The sequence below is a fragment of the Pleurodeles waltl genome, chromosome 11 (assembly GCF_031143425.1).
Source record: "Pleurodeles waltl isolate 20211129_DDA chromosome 11, aPleWal1.hap1.20221129, whole genome shotgun sequence".
NCBI classification, from domain to species: domain Eukaryota; kingdom Metazoa; phylum Chordata; class Amphibia; order Caudata; family Salamandridae; genus Pleurodeles; species Pleurodeles waltl.
The window spans coordinates 220,194,020-220,216,455 of record NC_090450.1 but is presented as its reverse complement, the minus strand read 5'-3'; positions in this window follow the sequence as shown (position 1 = coordinate 220,216,455).

The window sequence follows — 22,436 nt, the reverse complement described above, 5'->3', positions numbered from 1 at the left end:
GGAAAGCAGGAGATTCCATGCATTTAAAGACTCTGCCTAGAAGCCTCTCCCACCTTTCAGTACAAGGGCACCAGGGTATGAAAAGGAGAACTCAGAAACCGTCTCCTCAGTTCGCTTCTGGAACTGTGAATACTCTGCCATCAAGAAGGACTGCTGTACTGCTGAAAGGCCTGCCACTCTTCCGGGCTGACCTGCATTCTTCTGCCCTCTTGACTATAGAAGGAGAACTGGACCTGCAACTTTATCTTGAACCCAGAGCACCATTGTGACTCCAAAGGGCTAGTCTGCTAGCCTTCTGATCTGAGCCTTGGGGACATAAAAGTTCCCTAACAACTTGTAACACCCGCTGCACCCACTTGTAGCGAGTTCCTGGCTCCAAAATGGTGCCCCTCAGGTTCTGGACTCTTGGTGTGCCTCAGCAAGCTTAACTCAAGCTGTTTGCACTTTGCGACCACAAATGTACCCATTCACACCAAGACCTTGCAGCTCACACTCAGATTCTTCGTGAAGCGCCACCAGCCTTGCTCCTTGACACTCCAGCATTGACCGCTCATGGAGGCCCTCCGAAGTGAAGCTCCCCCTGCCCATCTGCGACACTCAGCCTGCTCTTCACACTATGCTGTTAGCCTCCCGGGATGCTCTCTTTGCTACTTTTGGCCCTCTCCAACACAAATGGGACCTTTGGTGCTGTCTTGAGAAGGTAAAACTTCAGCAGGACTAATCTGGGGACTATACCCGAGCTGTACTCCATCCCACTCGGCTTGAACTTGTGACTTTGTCCAGGTCAAGCGCTATCAGATATCTTGAATTGGAACTTTCTGCTTTTGGTGCTATTGTCACTAAATTCTTAAAAAATGAAATTTTCCGGTTCTACTGATTGGATTATTTTTTGCTGTTTTGGTCTCTGTTTATTTATTAAATTAAGCTCTATTTTTCTATCCTGGTGTGGGATCATTTTTGTGTGATGTTTTCATGTATTACTGTTTGAAATGTTGCACACAAACTTTACACATCCCTTCTTAGTTAAGCCGACTGCTCTGAGCGAATCTACCAGGGTGTTGAGCACAGGTTAATTTGGGGTTTGCTTGTGCCTTACCCTGGTAAGGATTGTGGTTCCTGCTTGACTTGGGTTCTCACCCAAGTCACCCTGTAACCTAAGTTGACTCTGGAGACCAGGTCTCTTACATCCTCCTGCATGTACCTCAGGTACTCTTTGAGCTCGTTCCAAATAGTGCTTACTTACTTCTTTATCTCCCTGTGGAATTGTTGTAGGAACTCTTGAGTGATGGCGACCCCTGTAGTCAAGTTGGACTCCCTGCGTGTGGGAGAACCAGCAGTTTGCGAAGGCCTGTCTGACCTTTCCAGCTTAGAGTACCTGTTAACTAGCATGTCCTTAATTTAAGCATTTATACAACTCTTAGCCCCCATGCCACCAGAAGTGCTCAGCATTCATTATGAGGGTGAAATCCCACTCACATTTTCAAGAAAGCTCTCTGGCATGATGGTTATGTGTTGCCCCATACAATATGCCTAATCTCATCAACCGGGCCTGGTCTTTAAGACATTGTTAGAAATTGGTTTTTTGGTTGGCACTCAGCTTACCCCCTGTCCAAGCAAGGACCCTCACTCTGGTCAGGGTAAAAGAGAATCACCCTCAGCTAACCCCGCTCATCTCCTTGGTAGATTGGCAAAAGCAGGCAGGCTTAACTTCAGAGTGCTAGATATAAAGTATTTGTACCAACACACACAGTAACTTAATGAAAACACTACAAAATGACACAACACAGGTTTAGAAAAATAGAAATATTTATCTAAACAAAACAAGACCAAAACAACAAAAATCCACAATACACAAGTCATGTTATCAACAAAAAGGGAAAAAGAGCCTTCATGTACTTTTAATCACAACGCTAACACTGTTACCGTGAAAATGTACCTTGGGCGCATCAAAAATAACCCCGCACGGGTGAGTGTGTGTCAAAAAGGGCTTGTGATGTGTCGATATCACTCACGAGTGAGACCTTGCGTCGTTTCTCCTTCAGTCAGGTCGTGTGTGTCATTTCATCTCTCCGCAGCAGAGCAATGCGTCAAACCGCTTAGCACTCTCAGGTCCGGGCAGGCTTTGCTTCATTTTTACATGCCCAGCAATGTTTGCATTAGAAATCCAGCCAAATGCTGACCCAAAAACCACGCATTGCGGGTTGCGATCTCGTCGGTCTCCATCAGTAATTTGCGCATTGTTTCTCCAGCCGCGGGCATCGATCTTCTGATCATGTTGCAGACGAGTGTTAATCTTCAGCCGCGAAGCCCGCAGCGCATCGATTTTTCAGCCGCAGATTTGAGTCGCGGCAATCTTTTCCCCGCACTGCGGTCGGTGCGTGGATTTCTCACTCTTGGACTGCCAGCTTCTCCTTTCAGGGTCCCAGGAACTGCATGGGCACCACTTGGCAGAGTAGGAGTCCCAGCAGAGGCTCCAGGTGCTGGCAGAGAGAAGTCTTTGCTGTCCCTGAGACCTCAAACAACAGGAGGGAAGCTCTAAATCAAGCCCTTGGAGAGTTCTTTACAAGAAGGAAGACAACACAAACTCCAGTCTTTGTCCTCTTGCACAGGCAGAAGCAGTAATTGCAGGATAGCTCCACAAAGCACAGTGACAGGCAGGTCACCTCTTTTTCATCAGCTCTTCTCCAGGAAGAGGTTCCTCTTGGTTTCCAGAAGTGTTCTAAAGTCTGTGGTTTTGGCTGCCCTTCTTATACCCATTTTGACCTTTGAAGTAGGCTTACTTCAAAGCAAAGTCTCTCTTGTTTGTGAAATCCTGCCGTGCCCAGGCCAGGCCCCAGACACACACCAGGGGGTCAGAGACTGAATTGTGTGAGGGCAGGCACAGCTCTTTCAGGTGTGAGTGACCACTCCTCCCCTCCCTCCTATCACAGATGGCTCATCAGGAAATACAGACTACACCCCAACTCCCTTTGTGTCACTGTCTAGTGAGAGGTGCAACCAGCCCAACTGTCAAACTGACCCAGACAGGGAATCCACAAACAGGAAGAGTCACAGAAATGGTTAAGCAAGAAAATGCTCACTTTCTAAAAGTGGCATTTTCAAACACACAAGCTTAAAATCAACTTTAGTAAAGGATGCATTTTTAAATTGTGAGCTCAGAGACCTCAAACATGTCTATCTGCTCCCAAAGGGAATCCACACTTTAATAATATTTAAAGGCAGCCCCCATGTTAACATATGAGAGGGAAAGGCCTTGCAACAGTGAAAAACGGATTTAGCAGTATATCACTGTCAGGACATTTAAAACACATTACTATGGGGGTGATTCTGACCCCGGCGGTCACGGACCGCCGGGGCCAGGGTCGGCGGAGCACCGCCAACAGGCTGGCAGTGCCCCGCAGGGCATTCTGACCGCGGCGGTTTGGCCGCGGTCAGAAAGGGAAAACCGGCGGTCTATCGCCGGTTTTCCCCTGCCCTATTGAATCCTCCATGGCGGCGCAGCTTGCTGCGCCGCCATGGGGATTCTGACACCCCATACCGCCATCCTGTTCCTGGCGGTTCTCCCGCCAGGAACAGGATGGCGGTATGGGGTGTCGCGGGGCCCCTGGGGGCCCCTGCAGTGCCCATGCCAATGCCATGGGCACTGCAGGGGCCCCCGTAAGAGGGCCCTAAAAAGAATTTCAGTGTCTGCTTTGCAGACACTGAAATTCGCGACGGGTGCAACTGCACCCGTCGCACCTTCCCACTCCGCCGGCTCAATTCTGAGCCGGCGTCCTCGTGGGAAGGGTTTTTTGCACTGGGCTGGCGGGCGGCCTTTTGGCAGTCGCCCGCCAGCCCAGTGCAAAAGCCAAAATACCCTCAGCGGTCTTTCGACCGCGGAGCGGTATTTTGGAGGGGGGAAGTCTGGCGGGCGGCCTCCGCCACCCGCCAGACTCAGAATGACCCCCTATATGTCCTACCTTAACCATACACTGTACCCTGCCCTAGGGGCTACCTAGGGCCTACCTTAGGGGTGTCTTATATGTAAGAAAAGGGAAGGTTTAGGCCTGGCAAGTGGGCCCACTTGCCAAGTCAAATTTACAGTTTAAAACTGCACACCCAGACACTGCAGTGGCAGGTCTGAGGCATGGTTACAGAGCTACTTAGTAGGGTAGCACAACCAGTGCTGCAGGCCCACTAGTAGCATTTGGTTTACAGGCCCTGGGCACCTCCATTGCACTTTACTAGGGACTTACTAGTACATCAAATAAGCCAATCATGGATAAACCAATTACATACACATTTTGTATATGAGCACTTGCACTTTAGCACTGGTTTAGCAGTGGTAAAGTGCCCAGAGTAACAAAAACAGCAAAAACAGAGTCCAGTAAACATCAACAACCTGGGAACCAGGCAAAAAGTTAAGGGAGACCACGTCAAAGGTGAAAAGTCTAACATGTGTCCCCCCAGCTGAAAGTAGGGAGCAACTACCCAACCTCATGGGAGTTCTCATCACTTAGGCAGTAGAACCTGGACAGACCATCAGCATTGGTGTGTTCTGTACCAGGGTGGTGTTCCACCGTGAAGTCCATCCCCTGTAGGGAAATGGACCACCTCAACAGTTTTGGATTCTCACCCCTCACCTGCATTAACCATCTCAGGGGCCTGTGGTCAGTCTGAACCCAGAAGTGAGTCCCAAACAAGTAGGGCCTTAGCTTCTTCAGCCCTCAGACCACAGCAAACACTTCACATTCTATGGCACTCCAACTACGTTCCCTGGGAAATAACCTCCTGCTAATGACGCTACGGGTTGTTCTAGGCCCTCTTCATTAAGCTGTGAGAGTACTGCTCCAATACCATGCTCTGAGGTGTCTGTTTGCACAACAAACTCCTTGGAACAGTCAGGTGCTTTCAGCACAGGTGCTGTGCACATGGCAGCCTTCAGGGCATCAAAAGCAGTCTGGCAAGCCTCTGTCCAGATCACCTTTTTGGGTTGCTTCCTAGAAGTCAACTCAGTCAAGGGGGTAACAATGGTACCATATCCCTTGATAAACCTCCTGTAGTAGCAGGTGAGACCTAAAAAGGCTATCACCTCAGTCTGGGTTTTGGGAGGCTCCCAAGCCAGAATGGTGTAAATTTTTGGCTCTATGGGTTCTACCTGGCTACTCCCTATCTGGTGTCCCAAGTACACCACAGAACCCTGCCCTATTTGGCACTTGCTCGCCTTAATAGTGAGGTCTGCCTTCTGCAGGGTCTCTAACATTCTCCAGAGGTGTTGCAGATGTTCCTCCCATGTGGAAGTAAACACAGCAATTTCATCCAGGTAGGCGGCACTGAACTCATCTAGCCCAGCCAACACCTGGTTGACCAACCTCTGAAAGGTGGCAGGGGCATTCTTCATCCTAAATGGCATCACGTTAAATTGAAAGTGTCCATCTCGGGTAGAAAATGCTGACCTCTCCTTGGCCCCTTCAGTTAAGGCAATCTGCCAGTGCCCAGACGTTAAGTCAAACGCACTGAGGGACTGGGCAGCTCCCAACTGGTCAATGAGCTCATCAGCTCTGGGGACGGGGTGTGCGTCAGTCTTGCTGACCGCATTCGGTCCCCGGTAGTCCACACAGAACCGGAGTTCTGGAGTGGCACCAGCTGCAACAGCCTTTGGGGCCAATACCACTTGGCTGGCCCAAGGACTGCTCAAAGCTCAATAACCCCTAGGGTTAACATCTTGGATACCTCAACCTTAATGCTAGCCCTGACACTGTCAGTTATCCTGTAAACCTTTTGTTTAATGGGTGTACTATCCCCAGTGTCCACATCATGTGTACACAAGTGTGTGACCCTGGGATCAGGGAATACAGCAAGGCGAACTGTTCCAACACCTGGCGACAGTCCCTCTGCTGCTCTTCAGTCAGGGAGGGGGAGTGGATTACTCCCTCACAGACCCATCTTTTTCTCCTGCAGACAGGAGGTCAGGAAAAGGCTCACTCTCCTCCTCCACCCCATCATCTGTTGCAAGGAGCATGGACAGTTCAGTCTGCTCAAAGTGAGGCTTGAGGCAGTTGACATGCTGGACCCTTAAAGGGTTCCTTAGAGACTGCAAGTCAACGAGGTAGGTGACTGCACTCTTGCACTCCACCACCTTAAATTACCCAGTTCACTTATCCTGGAGCACCCTAGGCTCCACTGGCACCATCATCCACACTTTCTGACCAGGTTGAAACTCGACCAGACTGGCATTCCGGTCATACCACTGTGTCATATCCTCCTGGCTTGCTTCCAGGTTCTCCTGTGCGAGACTCCTGAAGTGGGCAGTCTGGCTTCTCAAAGCCAGCATATAGCTAAATACATCCTGGGGGGGGTTACTGGGAGTTTTCTCCAAAGACTCCTTCACCAGACTCAGAGGTCCCCTCATAGGGTGGCCATAGATAGCTCAAAGGGACTAAACCCAAGTCCCTTTTGCGGCACCTCCCTGTAAGCGAACAGAAGGCATGGTAAGAGGACGTCCCTCTTCCGCCTCAGGGACTCTGACAGGCCCATGATCATGCCTTTCAAGGTGTGGTTGAATCTCCCAACCAGACCATTACTTTGGGGGCGGTAAGGGGGTGGTGAACTTGTAGGTTACCCCACACTCCTTCCAAAGAGAATTCATATACGTGGATATGAAGTTGGTACCCCTAACAGATACCACTTCCTTGGGGAACCCCATGCGGGTAAAAACCCCATCAAAGCACGACCCACTACAGGGGAAGTGATTGACCTCAGAGGAATGTCTTCTGGGTACCGGGTGGCATGGTCCACCAAGACCAGGAGGAACCTGTTGCCCATGGCTGTCTTGGGATCCAGAGGCCCCACAATGTCAATACCTCCCCTCTCAAAGGGAGTACTAACAACAGGCAAAGGTTGGAGGGGAGCCTTACATTTCCCCCCACTCTTGCCACTTGCCTGACAAGTTTGGCAAGATCTGCAATGTGCATCTGAGAGCCTGCGCATTAGGGGCCAGCAAAAGTGGGTGTCAAGCCTCTTAAAGGTCTTGTGCCGCCCCAAATGTCCAGCTAAAAGCACATCATGAGCCAGCCCCAGTAGGAAGGCCCTGAAGCACTGGGGTACCACCAGCACACGGGCTCACCCAGGCTCAGGGACCTTAGGCTCACTGTACAGGAGGTCATCCTCTAAATAGATCAGGTGCGATCCTGGCTCCTTGCCAGCCACATGGTCTGCAGCCTGCTGCCGCAAACCCGCCAAAGTAGGGCATGTCCTCTGTGCTGCACAGAATGCTTCCCTGGTGGGCCCCCCTTCCTGCTGCCACTGCGACAGCTCAGGGACCTCACCCAGTTCAGCCACCTGTTCCCCTGTAGGCTCTGGGGCGTCACCCTCAGGCTCTGCCTCTTCCAAGACCATGGGAACATTCGGGCCGGTTCCAAGCACCCCCTGCCCTTCCTCTTCTTGGCGGTCCCCTGGGCCACTGTTCCAGACTCCAGGGGCTCTTGACCACCCTGACGGGCTACCATTGACCATTGACCAGGTGAATACGCATACCCACCCAGGCAGACCCAACATCTCCAAGTGAGACCTGTGTTCCACCTCCTTCCAAGGGGAATCCTCCAGGGCATTGCCTAGCAAACAATCTACAGGCATGGTTGGACTCACAGCTACCTTCAAGGAACCTGAGACCCCCCCCATTCAACTGGAACCTGCACCACTCTGCACAGGCGCTCTGATTTGTCCACTGCAACTACTTGGTGAATTGCCCAGGGATCAATCTGCTCTTCAGACACCAGCTGACTCCTCACTGTAGTCACACTGGCACCTGTGTCTCTCAGAGCCTCCAGCCTCTGTCCATTTATGTCACCCACTGCCTGTACTTTTTATTGTTTTCAGGCATGAGGGTTCTCTGGACCATCTCACTGTCCCCTAGTGAGACAAGGGTCATCTCAGCTGGCTCCCACCCACCTGGAACCAACTCCTCCCCAAGCACTACACTAGCCGAATCCTGGGACGGCGCACCAGTGGGTGCCAGTGTACTCTTGGGGCATTTGGGGTCCCTCCTCACATGACCCACTTGGTCACATGCATAACACTTACATGGGGGTCCTCTTGCCACTGGCTTCCCTTTGGAGAACCAGGGCTTCTTCTCACTGGGGGGGTTGGGAATCTTTACCCTGCGAATCAGTTTAGAGAACGCAAACCTGTTTACTCTTACACCCCCCCTTTCTTCTGAGAGGGACCCTGCCCACCCTTGGCGTGGTCTCCCCCATACCTCTTTTGGACCCTGGTGCTCTCCCAGCGGTCCGCTTCCTGCCCAAACTCCCTGGGATCAGTCAGCTTGCTGTCAATCAGGTGCTGGCGCAGCTCTGGAAAACATAAACCGTACAAGTGCTCCCAAGCAATCAGACTGTAAAGTCCCTCATATGTAGTTACATTACTGCCCTTCAACCAACCATCCAGTGACCTGCAATAAGAATCAACACATTCTAACCATGTTTGGGATTCCCTCTTCTTATAGGACCTAAATGTATCCTTATACTGCTCAGGGGTGCAACCATATCTTGTGAGTAGGGCATCCTTCATGATAGTGTAGGTGAGATTCTGAGCATGCCCTAAGTCTGACAGTGTATCCCTACCCTCTACCTCAAAGTGCTTCCACAGACCCGTCCTCCCCAATGAGCTTCAGGGACCAGATTCATGTGGAGAGCAGACTCATACCCCTTGAACCACAAGTATATGTCATCCTCCCTTTTGTAATCCTTCACAAGGTCTTTAGGAATGTGCATACTCCTCTCAAGCTGCACTGTGATGTGGCTAACACCATTCCTGCTGGACTGGCTCCTCTGATCCAGCTCCCTTAAGCTGAGCTCATGAGCCACCAACAACTTTTTCTCCTCTATGGCCATCCTCATTTTCTCCAACTCCCTCTGGTGCTCCCTCTCTGCCTGTCTGTCCTGCAATTCTTCAGGGGTCAGACCCTTAGATGAAGTTCAGAAGCCAATCAAAGATTACCACAAAAATTGATGTAGGGAAAACTCAAAGAAAAAGAGAAAAAGCAAAAATCACAAGACAAGTAGTATCTAGTCAAGTACTGGTCTGCACTCAAAACAGTAGTGTATACTTAATCACTGCATGTCAAGTACAAATACAAGTCCAATCCCAATTGCTGATCACCAATGTTAGAAATGGGGTCTTTGGTTGGCCTCTGTTCAAGCAAGGACCCTCACTCTAGTCAGGGTAAAAGAGAATCACCCTCAGCTAACCCCCGCTCACCCCCTTGGTAGCTTGGCATGAGCAGGCAGGCTTAACTTCAGAGTGCTAGGTGTAAAGTATTTGTATCAACACACACAGTAACTTAATGAAAACACTACAAAATGACACAACACAGGTTTAGAAAAATAGAGAATATTTATCTGAACAAAACAGGACCAAAACAACAACAATACACAATACACAAGTCAAGTTATCAATAAAAAAGCGAAAAAGAGTCTTCATGTAAGTTTAAACACAACACTACCGCTGTTAGCGTGATAACTTACCTTGGGCGCATCAAAAATAACCCAGCACGGGCAAGTATGTATCCAAAAAGGGCTTGCGATGCGTCAATATCACTCATGAGCGAGACCTTGCATTGTTTCTACTTCAGTCGGGACAGCGTGCGTCGTTTCTTTTCTCCGCAGGAGAGCGATGTGTCGATCTGGTCAGCACTCTCGGGTCCGGGTAGGCCTTGTGTCATTTTTACACACCCAGCGATGTTTGCATCAGAAATCCGGCCGCACGATGATCTGAAAACCACGCAGGGTGGGTTGAGATCTGACTGGTCTCAGTCAGAGATGCTGCACGTCGTTTCTCCAGCCGCGGGCATCGATCTTCCGGTCGCGTTGCAGGCGGGTGTCCTTTTTCAGCCGCGAAGCAGCGGTGCGTCTATTTTTCAGCAGCAGATCGGAGTTGCAGTGATCTTTTCCCTGCACAGCAGTTGGTGCGTGGATTTCTCACTCTTGGGCTGCCAGCTTCTCCTTTCAGGGTCCCAGGAACTGGATGGGCATCACTTGGCAGAGTAGGAGTCCCAGCAGAGGCTCAAGGTGCTGGCAGAGAGAAGTCTTTGCTGTCCCTGAGACCTTAAAGAACAGGAGGCACGCTCTAAATCAAGCCCTTGGAGAGTTCTTCACAAGAAGGAAGGCAACACAAGTCCAGTCTTTGTCCTCTTGCACAGGCAGAAGCAGTAATTGCAGGATAGCTCCACAAAGCACAGTCACAGGCAGGGCAGCTCTCCTTCCTCAGCTCTTCTCCAGGCTGAGGTTCCTCTTGGTTTCCAGAAGTGTTCTAAAGTCTGTTGTTTTGGGTGCCCTTCTAATACCCATGTTTCCCTTTAAAGTAGGCTTACTTCAAAGCAAAGTCTGTCTTGTTTGTGGAATCCTGCCGTGCCTAGGCCAGGACCCAGACACACACCAGGGGGTTGCTGCATTGTGGCAGGCACAGCCCTTTCAGGTGTGAGTGACGACTCCTCCCCTCCCTCCTAGCACAGATGGCTCATCAGGAAACGTAGACTACACCCCAGCTCCCTTTGTGTCACTGTCTAGTGAGAGGTGCAACCAGCCCAACTGTCAAACTGACCCAGACAGGGAATCCACAAAAAGGCAGAGTCACAGAAATGGTTTAAGCAAGAAAATGTTCACTTTCCTAAAGTGGCATTTTCAAACGCACAATCTTAAAATCAACTTTAGTAAAAGATGTATTTTTAAATTGTGAGCTCAGAGACCCCAAACTCCACATGTCTATCCGCTCCCAAAGGGAATCCACACTTTAATTATATTTAAAGGCAGCCCCCATGTTAACCGATGAGAGGGGTAGGCCTTGCAACAGTGAAAAACGAATGTATCAGTATTTCACTTTCAGGACATATAAAACACATTACTAAATGTCCTACCTTAACCATAAACTGCACCCTGCCCTTGGGGCTACCTAGGGCCTACCTTGCCGTGTCTTATATGTAAGAAAAGGGAAGGTTTAGGCAATTTACAGTTTAAAACTGCACACACAGACACTGCAGTGGCAGGTCTGAGGCATGATTACAGAGCTACTTAAGTGGGTGGCACAACCATTGCCTAGTGGGTTAATTCTGAAGCATGAAAACATAACAAATTAATTTAAAAATATTTAACATAAAAGTGATAAGAAGGCGCCCTTACTTCTACAATGTGTAACAACTTGAGTTATTATTTGAGAGGGATGGGGTCACACGCTAATAATAAACAGAATCATTGTCATGGAGAACCACAATAGTCACTAACTAAACCTGTGCTTAGCTTTCTGGTAGCTTGGCACAAACACAGTCAGCTTAACCCAGAGTCAATGTGTAAAGTATTTATGCACCACTTCAACAAAAATATAGTGCATAAAACACACACAACACATGAAAACTACCAAACAATTTTCGAAAAATATAGTACAAAATAAAATGACATTAAAACAACAAAAATCCAATAAGTATCTCAGTTCTCCATTAAGCTGAAAATACAACATTACACCTGCAAAACTTGTCTATCTGTGAGTTCAAGCACTTGAAGCAGTGCTTGAAACTTTGAGAATGGAATGGCAGGGCCTGAAATTGGATCCACGAAATACTCAGCCTCTTTTTACCCAAGACAAAGTTAGTAAGCTCCAGTTTCAATTACGGATTGATAAATTGAGTTATAAAGTTTGAAGATCTATTCTTGTCACCCAGGTGAAACCATTGGGCTACATTTTCGATCTAGGGAACAAAATAAATCATCACAAAAAATCCAGGGACAAAAAAAATTATTTTTAGCATTGTCTGCTCAGGAAGGTCTGCCCTTTCTTCTGAAAGCAGACTTTGAGACAGTTGTGCAGGCTTTTGTTCCTTCCCAAGTTGTCTATGGTAACAGCAGTCTGTCAGGCCCTCCTAAGTATTGCCTGACCCCAAAGCAATGCTACACCATCACAAGGCTGATTACTGGTGAATTCACATATTTTGCAGGACCCTTATTGGGACATTATAGGCCAGGCTAGAGTTTAGGACAGTTTGTCTGTCCTTTAGAGCAGTTCTCGCAGGATCCAGCTACAGGAAAACTGAGGATTTCATTAGGGACTCCAGTCTTTTGAAGCTGTGGAAATCTAAGGCTAGAAGTTCCTTCATTGAAACTTACCGGAACTTCAACAATATTGTCACAATAGTGCGGAAATCTCTGTCAACTACTTTGAGATTGGAGATGCGCTAACTGTGTACAGCCTGAACCCACCTCTTTTTCCTGGATTTGCTGGATTGAGTGATCTCTTTTACAAGTCTGAGTTTCAAATTCAGGTGTTTCAGGGTTTCTCTTGAATTTTAATTTCTATTTGTGTAACTGTGACTTTTTCTGCCTCAATAGTTTTTTACTGTTAGATTAAGCTGCTCTTATCTTTTGCTAATTTTCTTGTTCAGTGCTGCAATGCCTTTGGAACTATGTAACAATTAGATAAACATTTTAGTAAAATAAACAGTAGTTTAATTTGGTGAAACAGTTAAATTGTGGTGTTGGACAGTTTCCCTTCCTTCTTATTTTTCTGACATGTTTTTGTTGGCTTTTGGATTCTGAACACTTTAACACTGCTAACCAGTGCTAAAGTGCATATGCTCTCTGTGTAAATTGTATTGTTGATTGTCTTATCCTGGATTGGAATATTTGATTTACCAGTAAGTCCCTAGTACAGTGCACTAGAGGTGCACAGAGCCTGTAAATCAAATGCTACTAGTGGGCCTGCAGCACTGGTTATGCCACCCACTTTAGTAGCTCTGTAAACATGACTCAGACCTGCCACTGGAGTGTCTTTGAGTGCAGTTTTTACTGCCAATTCGACTTGGCAAGTGTACCAACTTGCCAGGTCTAAAGCTTCCCTATTCTTACATGTAAGACACCCTAAAGTAGGCCCTAGGTAGCCCCACGGGCAGGGTGCAGTGTATGTTTAAGGTGGGACATACACTAATGTGTTTTGTATGTCCTGACAGTGAACACTGCCAAAGTAGTTTTTCACTGTTGCAAGCCCTATCTCTCTCATAGGTTAACATGGGGCTGCCTTTAAATATTATTAAAGCACAGATTCCTTATGGGAGTAGATGGGCATATGGAGTTTCGGGTCCCTGAACTCACAATTTAAAGATACATCTTTTAGTGAAGTTGGTTTTGAGATTGTGTGTTTGAAAATGCCACTTTTACAAAGTAGGCATTTTCTTGCTTAACCCATTCGGTGACTCTGCCAATTTGTGGATTACCTGTCTGGGTTAGTTTGACAGTTGGGCTGTTTGCACCTCTCTCTAGACAGTGACACAAAGGGAGCTGGGGTGTGGCCTGCATATCCTGATGAGCCATCTGTGCTAGGAAGGAGGGGAGAAGTGGTCACTCACACCTGAAAGGGCTGTGCCTGCCCTAACACAATGCAGTCTTCAACCCCCTGGTGTGTACCTGGGGCCTGGCCTGGGCAAGGCAGGATCTCACAAATAAGAGAGACTTTCCCTTGAAGTAGGCCTACTTCAAAGGCAGAAAGAAGTATAAGAAGAGGACCCAAAACCCCTGAAAATTAGATCACTTCTGGTATCAAGAGGAACCTCTGCCAAGGAGAAGAGCTGAGGAGATGTGCTGTCCTGCCTGTGACTGTGCTTTGTGGAGCTATCCTGCAGATGCTGCTTCCCCCTGTGAAAGGGAACAAAGACTGGACTTTGTTGTGCATTCCTGCTTCTGAAGAATCTCCAAGGGCTTGAACTGAGCTTGCCTCCTTTTGTTGAAGTCTTAGGGCTATGAAAGACTTCCCCCACCAGCACCTGGACTCTCTGCTGAGACTCCTACCCTGCCAAGTGGTGCCCTACCCAGTTCCTGGGCCCTTGAAAGGTGAAGCTGGCAGACAAAGACTGAAAATCCACGCACAGACAGACATGCAGGCAAATTTTCGATGCACATTCCGTGACGCGGCTGATAAATGCCACGCCACTGGCTTTGCGGCTGAAATCAGAGCTCCACCTGCATTGCGGCTGCTAGATCGATGCAATGCAGCTGGAGAAACAAGATGCAACACCTGCTAACGGAGGCTGATAACGACTCAAACGTCATGCAGCACGGTTCTGTGATACTGTGCGACCAGATTTTCAATGCAACATTGCTGGGCATGGAAAAACAACTCAAAGTCTGCCTGGACCCGAGGTGCCTGTCCAGATCGACGCATCACTCTCTTGCGGAAGAGGAGAAACGACGCACGCCGATCCGACCGGAGGAGGAACGACGCACAGTCTCGCTTGCAAGTGAGAAATTCATATCTTGACTTGTGTATGTTGGATTTTTGTTGTTTTGTTCGTTTTGGTTAGATAAATATTACCTATTTTTCAAAACCTGTGTTGTGCCATTTTGTAGTGTTTTCACTGAGTTACTGTGTGTGTTGGTACAAGTACTCTACACATTGCTTCTGAACTTAAGCCTACCTGCTCGTGCCAAGCTACCAAGGAGGTGAGCGGGGGTTAACCGAGGGTGATTCTCCTTTACCCTGACTAGAGTGATGGTCTTTGCTTGGACAGGGGGTAACCTGACTGCCAACGAAAGACCCCATTTCTAACAGGAGGTATTTATAAAACCACAAACACGCTTATAGAACTCCATAATGTTCCATAATGTTCTGTCCACCACCACAGTCTGCTTATCAATTGGGATTAAACTGAGAATGTGTAATATGTTGTACTTTTCTTTCTACTGTACGAAAATCAACCATAGACGACCTTTTATGTAGCAAAGCCATTTAACTGATGTGTTCCAATAACATACATCATGGTTAATAGCGAGTATCATCTCTTATCGTGTGTTTACTGGGCACAGGAACAGGTAGAGATCACGTGGAAAAACACTCACGTGAAATAGACCTGACAAACAGATGATGTTTTTAGAAATGTAAACTGCCTTTCAAAAATTATCTTTTAAAACATCAAGAAAGAGGGATGAAAAAGGATGAAAACGCATCCACTTCTCAAAACGAGCCCTTAACCGTCTGCAGCTGCTCATCCAACTTTTGCATAAAACTGTAAGGGACTTCATTGTAGCTTGTTAGTTCCGGTTTCTGTGGTAAGAACAAGACATTCCAGCGCTAACATTTGTTGAAAGGCTTAATGAGCACTGACTTCTCCTTGGATGGTTAGAGACATATAAAGTTACAAATTCCATCAAAGGCGACCTCGAACATAATCACTTTATTCCAGATAAATTTCCCGTGAAAAAGAGGACAATTTGCCCATTCTTCTTTTGTGGAATATGGCAGGGCTTCCGGTTGCTTATTCAACCTGGTGAGAAATCATTTGATAGAAATCTGCCCAAGAGAAGTGGGCTTTGCGCGGATTGAGGCGGGACTTTTATGTTTTTTTTCACTGCAAATGCAGTTAAAATTTTCACATTTGGAAAGCTACAGACTCGATCTCAAAACGTTTAGTTCGGATTGTGATGCAGACTATGTTATTTGTACTTAAAGTTGATAAACTGAAAGCTTGTCATGCTGTCGTGAACGAACATGGCTATGCATGTTATTCTCATAACTTGAAACGATCAGCGAAAACACTAACAACCGTGAAGCATCACAACTACTCAGCGAGAGAACCGAGGAGTGTAAGAGGTTAAATATAGCAATTACGTAACCATGGAAGTGTTTTGTTGCCTCGATCTCCTTTGTTATTAGTAAGTTCTCTGTTTTGCAGTTTCCTCAGAGACACAATAGGGCAGATTTAAGAAGCGCCTTGCACCAACTTGTGCCACATTAGCATAATTTTTCTGACGCTAATGTGGCGTTAGGTTGACAAAAACTCCACGCCATAGCGGCACAATGCACACATTGCACCACTTTGTAAACCCTTGCGCCATATCATGCCAGCCCCGGGGGGGGGGGGCGTTCTGGTGATAGGAGGCCCAGAGAAATGGCGCAGTGAAATCTTTAAGATTCCACTGGGCCATTTCTAGTGTAATTTTTCATGCCTGCCGAAGACAGGTGTTAAAATGAGGCTCCCATTGTTTTCAATGTGTCTCGATTCAGTTTGCAGGATTAGCATCAATATTTTTCCCACTAATCCTGCAAAGCGCCAAACCAGCGTCAACATTTTTGATGCTAGTTCCCTAATGTGCGCCATGGTGCGCGGTATCATAAATATGGCGCACACATGGTGGAATTAGGGAGGTGCAATGGTACACAAGAAAAGTGGGGCTGCACTGTGTCCTTTGGCACTTTTCTTAAATATGCCCCAATGTTTGATCCACATGTGCAGGTTCAGTGGTACTGTTATGAAGGCTTCACAGCACAGCTGTCTGAGAGACCTATTTTTACCAAGACTGTGGCTCTTCTTAGAGGAACATAGCTTTCTCACCTTATGCCTGTGGCTGTTTCGTGGATCATTCCATCTTGCATGAATCTTATGGGGTAGATACATTGTAATGCATTAAGAGCTAATTTACATCTCAAAACTGCTCTAAATACACATGAAATTCTGTATTTCATTGACGCAATGTATTTACTTTTTACTCTATCATCTTATCATTTGATCAATGTATTGCATAAATAGCATATCAAACCTATCATAAGTAACAATTAAGTGGAAAAGTGGTTTGTCATGCCAATTTCCTCTTTCTGTCTCTTAAAATATGGCGAGAAAAGCAATTCACCATAAACTTTCTAGCAGTCAAATCACATTGGCCAGCTCAATAACTATATAAATATGCATCTTTGAGGTTTTTCACTCTTTATTGTAATACCTGTCAATCAACATATGGGTCTAGTGTTCTAACTTAATTTGTTGTTGCCACTGCTAAACCTTTGCTTGGAGTACAGAGTACCATCTAACATTACAAACGTGGCCTATTACCCCCATTGTTGCCAGTGGGTACACCACATCTTCAGCTGTTCTGGCATCGGTTCTGACCTCCTTCATCTGCCGTTCCTCAGACAGAGGCTATTCTACAGTTCCCTCTCCCATGTTTTTATCGCTGGGCTCCTTGAATGGAGCCAGCAGATGGCTGTGCATTTCTTTGCCAATAACAGTTCCAATATGGCAAACGTGTGCTGTTTTCAATCAACTTGGATCTTGGTACCATTTCCAGCCAACAGTGCTTTATCATTGTTCCTCTCTTTAAGCTTCTTACAGGTTTTAGCCTTACTACAACAAGTTTCCTGTATTCTGTCAGGGCCTTACAATTGTATGTCATATGGGTTATTGTGGCTTCTTTCTGTCAGCATTTGGAGCATGCAGAAGATCTATCAGGGTGAATCCTTCTTAACTTGGGAATGAACTGAGGGTCTAAATATGTACAGTATAGAAAAATGAAGAGAATGATGCAATGTATATTGGTGGTGCAATGTGTTAGACCTGACAGCCTTAGCGTGGTCATCCCCAACTTTTTGCCTGCCTCCCTCCACTTTTTGACAGTTTTTGCTGGCTTTAGGACTCTGCACACTTACCACTGCTCACCAGTGCTAAAGTGCATATGCTCTCTCCCTGAAAGCATGGTGAAATTGGCCCATACCCAATTGGCACATTTAATTTACTTGTAAGTCCCTAGTAAAGTGCACTGCATGTGCCCAGGGTCTGTAAATTAAATGCTACTAGTGGGCCGGCAGCACTGATTGTGCCATCCACTTAAGTAGCCCCTTAACTCTGTCTCAGGCCTGCCATTGCAAGGCCTGTGTGTGCAGTTTCACTGCCACCTCGACTTGGCATTTAAAAGTACTTGCCAAGCTTGAAACACCCCTTTTTCTACATGTCATCCCTAAGGATGGCCCTGGATAACCCACAGGGCAGGGTGCTATGTAGGTAAAAGGCAGGACATATAGATGTGTGTTTTATATGTCCTGGTAGTGGAAAACTCCTACATTTATTTTCCATTGCTGTGAGGCCTGCTCCTTTCATAGGCTAACATTAGGGCTACCCTCATATACTGTTTGAGTGGTAGGTTCTAATCAGACAAGGGTAGACAGGTCATATTTAGTATGGCCAGAATGGTAATACAAAATCCTGCTGACTGGTGAGGTTGGATTTTATATCACTATTTTAGAAATGCCACTTTTAGAAAGTGAGCATTTCTCTGCACTTAAAATCCTCCTGTTCCTTACAACCTGTTTCCAATCCACATCTGGGCTGGGCTGGTTGACAGTTTCCTTGTGCATTTCACCCAGATAACCACAAACACAGGATGCTCAGTCACACCTGCACACATCTGCTTACTGAATGGGTATTCCTGGGCTGGAAGGGTGGAGGGCCTGACACTTACATTTCAAAGGACAGTGGCCTGGCCTCACACAATGGACTGCCAACCACCCTACTGGGACCATGGCAGACAGAGTTGTACTGGGGATCTTGTGCACTTCAAAACCACTCTTTGAAGTCTCCCCCACTTCAAAGGCACTTTTGGGTATATAAACTGGGTCCCTGACCCTACCACCTTAGACACTCCTTGGGACAGACACTCTGCACCAGAACCTGCAACTTGCCAAGAGAAGCTACCTGGCTGCCCGAAGGACTCACCTGGACTGCTTTGCTGTAAAGGACTGCTGCCTTGCTGTGGACCTGCTGCCTTGCTGGCCTCTGGCTCTGCTGAGAAGTGCTCTCCAATGGCTTAGATTAAGCTTGCCTCCTGTTTCTGAAGTCTCAGGGACAAAAAGACTGCATCTCTGCAAATAAACTCCTTTTGCAGTGAAAATCTACGCACAGTTTGCCGGAATCGACGCACAGCCTGCCCATCATTAAGAAAAGCACTGCATCGCTGAACCGGAACGACGCAGCTGTGGCGCCCCGAGTGGAGATCCATGCAGCGCCAGCGTTGGCACCGGAACTTCGACGCACAGTCCACCGGATCGACACACGGCTGAGCCGGAACGATGCAGCCCAACTTCCTGCGTGAGGAATTGATGCAGCACCTGCAGTGTGACAAAAACTCAGACGCTTCACCCACTGGATCGACGCAGCACCTGTGACTTCGTCCAGCATGCCCAGGATTTCCATGTATCATAACCGGGCGTCAAAAGACCCTGCATCGCAAAGAGGATTCAAGCCTGCGTGCTGGAATTCAACGCAAAGCCCTTGCTGCTTGGAAAAAAAATCAACGCATCGTCTGTGTGTGCCTGGAAATCCAAAGCACACCTACCTTTTTCCACGCATCTCCTCCTCTGCGGTCTTCGAGCGTGTAATTTTGACGCAAACCAGATACTTTCTGCTTGCAAGAGACAATTGCTGCTTTTAAGAACTAAAGACTCTTCTTATCATTACAAAAGTGATATTCCAAATTGTGATGATCAAATCTTGATCGTTTTGACCTTCATTTATTCAGATAAATATCACATATTTTTCTAAACCTGTGTGGTGTCTTCGTAGTGTTCTCATTGTGTTATTGCATGATTTATTGCACAACTACTTTACATATTGCCCTATAAGTTAAGCGTGACTGCTCAGTGCCAAGCTACCAGAGGGTGGGCACAGGATAATTTGGATTGTGTGTGACTTACCCTGACGAGGATTGTGGTCCCTACTTGGACAAGGGTGTATAAATCTGCCAACTAGAGACCCCATATCTAACACAATGTACAATTTCTTTTCAATGCAGCAGGCTTTTTAAAATGTTTTAATCAAGACTAAAAATGCAGGCCAGTATATTGACTTTGAAAATGCTTGTTGTTGGTACATTCACTGATCCAGAAAACACAACTTTGGGCCTGATTCACAAAGGTAAAAATACACTTCTGTGTAAATTCACTATTTTCTTCATATCCACAAACTACAAGTATAACTTTACTGATAGTAATTTTTATGCTGTGGATACTCCAAGGTCGGGGCGCAGAATTCGTCACATAAAGGGATAGGACATAACTAGTTTTTTATGTGTGAAATCTTCCCAAAGTTGTAAAATTGCTATTAGTAAATTTAAACCTGTAGTTTGTGAATCCCAAAACATAGTAAATTTATATGAAAGATTACATTTACCTTTGTGAATTGCGCTCTAAATGTCTGTGTTGCCAGACCTGGGCTTTGTAGGCCCTAGTCTTCTGCAAGGCTGAAAAAGTGAAGGACCAGTAGAAAGCAAATCTGATTACAAGGTCACAGTGAGTTCTTGGACGGGATTGTTTTCCATAGAAACATTCCAAGCATTTCAAGCTTGCAATATCAAAACGGAACACATTCAGAAGTCGCCTCAGCTGTCTGCCAGAGTGTCTCATCAAAAGTAACAACAAATGTTATACCGCTCGCTTCTCTCTACAGGAGTCAAAAAATGCATTCCGATCTTGTTTTTGAAATTCAGGTCCATCAATTGCAAAAGCTACAAGCTCCTCCAAGGACCCTTGCGATGACCTCACAACGAGTAAAGTCCCTGATACCACAGAGTTAAGGTCACTGGAAATAGCACTAATAGAAGGAACAGTGTCTTTAACAGGATTGCTATCCAGGATGGGAACAGAAGGGTGTTCAAGTCGGATAGCTGAAGCATTGCATATGGTACTGTGCCACCACAGGCTAGCCTCTTGAGCCCATGCATTCAGTTTTAGGCTGGAGCAAGAGGAAGACATGAAAAAATTACAACTGAGAAAATGTCCCCTATTAGATACTACTACTACGCTAGATAAAATCAGAATTTACATGAACTGGGCTGGGACCTCCGCCAGCCCATACAGCAAGTAGGACAGTACTGACTGTGTTGATTGTGCATTGTGCATGTACCTGAATGAATTCAAGTAGGTACGGAAGGAAAAATAGAATAAATAATGTTACCTGGCTCCTGCAGGAGAAGTACCCATGGCTAGGCAACAAAACACATTTTTTGTTTCATTATCAAATGGTAAGAATTCCAAAGACCATTGCTCTGGATTAGCAAACAGAAGCGAAGAAGCATAGTTCAAAAGGGAGCACTAAACCCTATATAACACTAGAATTTACCAGTGGGGAGGAGAGTCTAGTAAACCATGGCAAAGTAACCAGTTGACCCATAGAGTTAATTCCTCTCAGGTGCTAAACTCTTAAATTAAGAAACAACCAATGGGGTCAATCCTATAACCGTTAGTACCTGGGTAATATACATGCATCAATGAACAGGTTCACTTTGAAAAATAAAATTAAAGATAAGGACAGGTAAGCCATGGTCTAGAGAACGTAAAAAAAAATAAAAGCAACACATTAACAAGGAAGTTACTTGACATTTATAATACAATCACAAGAATAGGATTAGAAATGAATCAGTGAAAATCAAAATCACAGTCCAAAAAGGTAACTAGAAGGTGATAAATTGGTGAGACACAGGTGCAATAGACAGAAACAGAAAATTAATTCAAAAAGTAATAATGGGCTGCAATTGACAGATAAAACAAAATAATAATCCAAGAACAGCTGATGCTTATCATATCTGAAAAGATGATTATACAATCAAATATGGAAGTCCAAATTAAATTATTAAGGGGACGTTTCAACCCAAATTGTTTTCTTGACCAGAGTTATCATCAGGACTCTATGTCAAAAGATATTTGAAAGAAAAAGGGCGAGAACATGAGCATGAGTTACCAAAAAGAGTGCCAGAGGAAGATAAAGAAGAGAGAACCATACAAAACCACAAGACTTACCTTAAGACTAAAGTGCACCAAACCTAGTTAAAAATGGTACTGCCCGGCCAATGACAACTATGAGAATTAAGTAGAATGTGGTTGGGATTTTGAAACTTAACCCTACAAACTCAGTGGACAACCAATTTCAAAACTGTACCTGAGTGAGTGGACGAAGAGTTCAAACTTAAGGTCAACCTTCAATGACAAGATGTGCATCTAGGAAAATAACAACATTTTTGTTAAGTTATTAACTTTTGCTACCTAATTGGCACTAGCCAGTAACAATGTCAAGAAACTTGTTTTTATCTACCTGGTAAATTCTACAATCCTTGGATGATACATTAGAACCCACACTATTTTCTTTTAAAAGAAGAGGGAATATCAGAGACCATCTAGTGAAGGCAAATATGTACAGTGATATGATTTTAGCCACACCTACCGCATTTTCAAGTTTGGGGTCTGATGCTATTGGTAAGCCACTGCAAGTGTTGGTCATGCAGTGTCTGTGATGATACTTTAAATATATACGTGTTTCAGCTCCTAAATGTACAATTTTCTCACACTTGCCACACAAACTGTAACTCACAAAGCGTGATCTATACTATCTGGTGCCCATGCAGAAAAATGTATATTGGAATTACCACTCTTATTTTTGTTACTATGAAGAATGCATAGCTGAATTACTTTCCGCATCAAAATTTCTGTCCAAATCACTGTAGTCTCATGAATCCATTTAACAGTATAAAATGGGAAAGTTGGAAGAAATTTAAAATAAATTAATCAGAACTAAGGGCCTGATTTCGGGATCCACCCTGCTGGGCCGACTGCTGCACCCTTTGCTGCTCCTATCCTCAGATAAGGATGCTGGCAGTCGGACCGCC